Source organism: Glossina fuscipes, unplaced genomic scaffold (assembly GCF_014805625.2).
Source record: "Glossina fuscipes isolate IAEA_lab_2018 unplaced genomic scaffold, Yale_Gfus_2 111, whole genome shotgun sequence".
NCBI classification, from domain to species: domain Eukaryota; kingdom Metazoa; phylum Arthropoda; class Insecta; order Diptera; family Glossinidae; genus Glossina; species Glossina fuscipes.
The window spans coordinates 4345105-4351789 of NW_023998454.1; the positions used below are offsets into that span (position 1 = coordinate 4345105).

The window sequence follows — 6685 nt, forward strand, 5'->3', positions numbered from 1 at the left end:
CAGCTTCGTACATGAGAGACGTCATGTCTGCCTATTCGTTAAATGTCTGCAATTGTTGGTGTGCTTAGACACATAAAATTTGAAACGGACAACAGAAGCTAATGTACTTTTAGTTGAAGGCGGTAAGTCGAACTAATTAAAACAAAATAATAAAAAGGCATATTCATATATACATAACAAACTATTATTATTATTATTATTATTATTTTAATTTTAGACTAATGAATTGAACTATATTTATATGATTTCTTTTAAGTTTATTTGAAATTTTAGTGTAAAATAAATAAAAAAAACTATTATTTATATACTCCTTACAGCAAAAAAAATTGAGATCCAATTACGGGTAGAACAGGATATTAAAAAAATGAAAAATTGCAAAGAAATTAAAAATAGTAAAACAAAACAAGTACGCTAGTGAGAAAAAAATTTAAAAAATAAACAACATTAATTTTAAAATATCACGCAACGTTTAGTATTCGTAGCTGAGCTGATACTGGTGCACGATTTGATGGTTGACATGTATTATTACCGGAATCCATTTTACGTGTAAATGGAATAACAAGAACAACAATATACAACGTAACAGGCCATTTCTTAAAATCACTTGTCAGTTCAAACTATAATAATACGTCGAAAAGCACTTAGTTACTGAGGTTTTTAAGAAAGTACTACACTCACTACATTTTGATACCGCGATATCCAGGACTGATCCCGGGTTGCCCGGGATATTTCTATGCAGCTGAGTATATCAGCTTAGGATGTTGTTATCAGCGATTTTTTTTGGTTATGAAATCAATCAATTCAGTAAGTGACGCTAAGAGTTTGGAAAAAACAATTACAAGTAAGTTCATTTTTCAAATATTTTAATATAAACCGACGACTTTTACACTCTTTTTTCGTTCAGCGCCGACTTGGCTTTCGTATTAGTTTTCGTCGTCGAGATGAAAAAATTTATTTTGCGATAACGTTTACTAGTCGGAGCTTGTTTTGGTCCTCCGCTTTAGATTAAGGTTTATAATACGCACTTTTAAGTACCTTAAACATAGAGTAAACACCTTTAAAGGAGGTGATAGTATATTGTGTTGTCGTTGCAGTACTTGCTGATGGTTGCAGTGATTGAATTGCTAGCAAAATTTGCGTTAATAGTTGTTCGTCATTCCAAGCACAATATTCTAAATGTACTGGTATTGTGGGAGCAAGCAACTTGAATAAATATATGCTGTTTTTTGTTAAGGCAGTTAGTTGGCAGCAATAACGCCGATTTTGTGGTGGCTAAAGAAAGATTTTGTTGTGGACGCTTTGAAAGTGTTTGCAGAACATAATGTCAATAAAATGTTTAATCTTATCGAAGCCAGTAGACAAGCTGTCCAGTCCACCTTTTTAAAAAAAAGGCCGAAAGTCTTAGTTGCTAGTGCTAATCCTATCTTTTTGCTCCTAGAATCTTTTACTTTTCAAAACATATTCGGCAAAAAATTGTTGCATTGAATTCGGAATATTAGTCTTTAAAAATATATTCTTCCTTAATTGCATTTTTCAAACACACTTACACATTTACTTCATATTTATTTAATTCTACACCAATCGTTAAAAGATGAAGTTACGCTCCAATTGTGTTTCTTCTCTGTAACACTAAGAAATATGCTTTAGACATCCTAAAATTCCTACACAGACTTAATCAGCCTAAGATCCTAATACGAGTTACATCAAGTCATCTATCGATTTACCTGCCGTCTGTGTAAATGTAGTTAAAAAAATTTAAAGAGATCAGAAGCTTATTCGTTCTCATTCACGATCACAATGCGATTCTGAAAATAAGGCTACCACACAAAAACGTGTCAGGTCATATTAAAATGTACCCGCCGTTTTTTCGCCATTTCGGGATTCTGTTTGTTGCCTGTTCTTTTTGAGCTGTCATGTGGTTGATGTTTACTGCCTCCACTATTTCCTGAGTGATCGTATGCCGGTCTTACTCCACCGTTTGCGAAATTTCGCCGACTTTTTCAGTGAGAGCGAAGGCTATCTTTAACATTAAAATTTTCGGAACGGAATCGAACAAAGTACTCTTGGGTCTTGCGTTCACTCACAGCACTCTCACCGTACATTTCGTAAAAAAGGTTTTTGCAGCCATTTTACTTTTTTTATAGTGAAAAAGGATCACAGAGCGTATTTCTTCAGATATTTCCCTCGTTTTCAAATCAATACCACTTTTTACAGAGAAAAGAATTATAAAACTATCTTTACAAAAAATGTAAACTGAAATGCCACCTTTTAAGCACATTTTCGCTTGAGACAATCAGGTGAGTGTTGCCCGATTTATAGGCGTTATTACCATGCCGCGAGAAAAACCGAGCAGAATTTTCAATAAGATCTAATGAAATTTAAAAGAACAAATTCTTAGTTAGAAAGACTAAGAACAAATTCTTAGTCAGAAATTCCATGGAATACATTTTTATTTGAAGTCGCTTGGCATACAATAAAAGGGTGTGAACATAAATTTGAACTTAACTAGCAAGAACATCTGCCAGCTACCTTACCAGAGGTTTGTAAAAGCCTTAACAGACCTCGGAAAACGGCTTTAGCAATGTTTAAGATATAGTTGCGCTTCAAACGCTACTCCGTCCAAATTAGAAAATGTGATACATTATATCTTTCAAAAGCTAAACAAAAATCAAATTCTGGTTTTCGGGGCTATTTTTACCAAATTTTTCGAATTGGCATCTTAACACTAACTGACTATGGGAAAATGGTTACAATCGAGACTTTGATGTGGCCAAACAAAAAAATTCCAACGAGATATCACGTGCATCACGTCAATCTACATCATGATACCTTTTAGAGAATTTCGATAAATCAAAATTCTGATTTTCGAAACTAGTTGTAACGTTTACGTGGCCTACTGGCAATGACAGGGCTTTTCATGAATCTGTATGAAAATGGAGAGGGGCATGCATAGGCAATGTTATATTTCTCATTGAAATGCTTTATTTGCAAGGAAAAAAAAGAGAAAAACCCGTATTCAGCATGTTTTTCTCGAGGAGGGTTACATTCTTCTCGTCAAAACGTTAGCAACGCCAAGAATGAAACTTTAAAGACCCCCCCAAATTATGCGTATTCTTGATCAGCACCAAATTGTGAATCGGTTTTAGTACGTCCGTGTGTCCGTTCCTGCGATGTCCGTTGTAAACTTTCTTCTAGCTGCAAAAATCAATCCATCTATCCGTTGGTATTAAAAGTGGGCCAAATCAGTTGAAGGACAGAAAGAAGCAAGGTTCAAAAAGCCCATAAAGTGAATAGATTGGTCTCTTTCAAATTTGGAGCGCACGTAAGCCCGTTCACTCTGTACAATCCTTTTGAAGCTCTTTCCTGTGCGTTGGTATTGAAAGCGGAGCAAATAACTGAATCCAGCACAACGCAAACCAAGGGCATCTCTGCTTTCCAGGTATTTGGCAACTTGCTCATAAAATAGAACAAGCGTTCGAAAACAATTCCACGTTTGTTTTAGAAAAGTAGATAAAATCAACCGCAACCACAGTATGGAGAGTGGCAACTTAGTTTTTTCGTGTTTTTGAGATAAGTGGTATATAAAAAATTCGTTGGATTTGTTAAAAAAGAGTCGAATCTAATTTTCTTGACTGGTATACAACAAGCTGTCAAAGTACCATCGCCCATAGAATATGCTTTACAATTTTTGTACATCTATTTGTTATAGTTTAGGAGTAATGACCAAAAAACCAATTTTTTATTACTTTCGAAAAGTAGAGGTGTTCTAAGTTTACATAGTGCTGTGTCCTTCGACCGATTTGGCCTTTCAATACCAACCTGTGTGCAAAATCTTCTTCTGTTTCTACCAATTTAAGGCCGATAGCTTCGTGTTTGCAGCCAGGAGAATGTGTAGAACAGACATTACACAGACGGACAGACGGACATGCTTAAATCGATTCAGAATTTGATACTCATAAAGAACGTATGTACTTTGTAAGGTCTCTGATGCTTCCTTCTGGACGTTGCGAACTTTTTGACAAAATAAATATGCCCCTCAGCCTTCGGTGATGGTTACAAAAAATTACAAACAAGAATACAATTAAAAATATAAAAAATTTCAATTTATTTTCTTTAGTGCAGAATATATAAAAATACATGTCTTCATGAATTTTTGAAAATTTTACGGATCCTCTTCAGTTTTGTGATCGAATCAGCTATCAAACCAGCAGGCCTGTACTTCCAATCTATGGGTTTATGCAAACAAAAAAGATAAACTTGTGGATAATTTTCCATTTGATTACTTAATAATTTACCTATCGGCCAATCCTAAAAAGATGGTAAATACTTCGAATTCAATTCCCCAACAAAATGATTTCCAATTTCTTTAAACCTCCAAACTAGGTTTGAAATTTTTTTACTACCATTTCACCGTGTTCGTGCTCTGGCCAGTCTGAATATTGATTTGACGCCTCAACTATCCTCTGGTGATCAATGTAGCCTTCGTCAAAATGAGTTGACGAAATAGTTTTTAAATGGCTGCGTTTTCCTGTCGATATAGCATTGTGGTCAGTTAATAGTGTTTCTGCAGCGGTTTTTACTTCAGTGACCTGAAGATGTGATAGAATGTTTCATTTTAATTGAAACAAAAAAACTCCAATCAAAACTCACGAATTAAATTTCTGGTGTTTATTAGGAGGATGCTTAAGATTTGGAGGACCTCTTTTAAATAAAAGTGAACGTTTTTATTAAAAAAAATTGCATAAGGAACAATTTTCTCAAATGGCAATATCTCTCGGATGGAATGTAAACGTGTCTCGAAAAGACGCAAGGGTCTTCTCAGACTATTCGGAGAAGAAGTTCAGCATTGCGTTAAATCGAAAATTGCCCAAATAATGGATCAGTAGATAAAGTGAGTGTTAATAAGATGTTTAGGCAAGGAGATGCAATAGTGCAAATGACTTATTTTCCAAGTGGGGCCAAATGTTGCTATGCTGAAAAATTGCGTTGTCATGTCTTTCATCATTTAACACGGGTTTTTCACTTTCTACTGAATCGGTTGTTATTGCAGGAGGTTCTAGTATAGGTTTCTCTCATATTGGAGCAGTTACGTACACTCTATACATTTTTTTTTTTGAGCGTAAGACTGCCTATACAAAGATCAACAGTTGTAATTTGTCGAGATAGATATTGAGTAAAAAGTGAAGATTGTACTTAGGTTCATATAGAGACGTTAAGAGAATTACACAACAGTATATATTGGCAATTAAGACTTTTAAAAATTGCTTCAAATTATGAGCATATTTCTAATAAGGATATATATATATATAGTTACCCGGTCAAACTTGTAAGGAGCATCGCAATTTTGGCTCAATGCAGTACGTCACATTTGGGGCATGAATGCAGCACGTCGCTTGAAGTAAAAAACTGGGTTGTCACTGCAATTAGTAGCAAAAGTTAAAAGAGAATCGGAAGATTCAAATCATTTAACGTTACATGGAAAATGCATACGATATTCGCTCGGCACCATATCTTAAGAAAAAAAAAGCATCTTTATGCCGCAGACAACTTATTCACGTTGATTAGAGGTCTGCCAATAATCATTATCTTCAGCAAACGGTTGGTTGCATAAACGTAAGGTAAATGCTTCAGATTGTATTTTCTCTCCTAGTCTTTCTTCTAAATACCATTTGGCTTTCGATTTACTCACGACACACAAAGGTCGGTCACTTAGCGCTTCAAGAAGGTAATCTTTGTTGGAAAGTAGTGTAATGGGTTCGCATTATTGGTGTGTCTTCGGAAAAACCACGGTCCAAGAGTTATTTAATTTCGGACATGATCGCCATAAAGTCGGCGTTTGTGAAGTTCCAATAATTCCTAAAAGCATTCCAAACAATTTCATTACGCAATAACGGTTTCATTGATTTCGTACGAATTACCTGGGCGTCAGTCGATTGGCCGAATGCTTAAAAATCTCTATACCCGCGAATGCGTCATTAACAGTGTATTCGACTTGATCAGGATTCAACTTTTCGAATTCCCAATTTGAACTAGCTATATACCATCGCTTAACAAAATCAACGTTTAACAATGATTTCGACAATTTTTCCAAACTAAGTGGTTTACACCGAAGCACAACGGTCAAGTAACGTATGTGGACGGTGCTAGCCACGTAAATGCCATAGTCTTCTTGCAAGTTTTGAGCATCTCCTGCAGGATCTACCCCAATTTTTATTACTTCTTTGTCTCCTAAGAGATTTTTTAGACTTTTCGGTATCAGACGCAAGTGACGTAAGTGAAACAAGCCGCAAAACCCGCAGTGCCTAGTGTAGCCAAGCAATTGATAAACAATATATCACAATAAACAACAATAAATGAAATGTTTTTCATACTCTCTTAAAGTGTTAACTGTATCCTACAAATATGATAATTGTGATCATTTTTCGATATAAATTTCATTAAAAAAGCTTCTTAATGTGAGCAAAAAGTAAAATTTACACAAACTCTTGTTTGCAATAATTTGCTAAGCATTTCACTTACGCCGGATATTTGCAGACCAGTTTAGGTGCAAATGATCAATCGAAATGGAACGATGTGGCAAACTGGAACATAAGCAAGATTTAACTAATCTATTTATACAATTTTAATACAAAATTGCATAGAAAAGAACAAACATGGATGAGATTTCTTAAAACTCATCATTGCT

General features: G+C 34.9%; 1 long non-coding RNA gene across 1 annotated transcript; it reads right to left on the minus strand.

Moving 5' to 3' along the window:
- Positions 1-5301: 5301 nt before the first annotated feature.
- Positions 5302-6438, minus strand: LOC119638974. The gene is made up of 3 exons (XR_005247515.1): positions 5919-6438; positions 5476-5856; positions 5302-5417 (listed from the first exon to the last, which is right to left on the minus strand). It is a non-coding gene; the product is annotated as an uncharacterized LOC119638974 (long non-coding RNA).
- Positions 6439-6685: the final 247 nt, after the last annotated feature.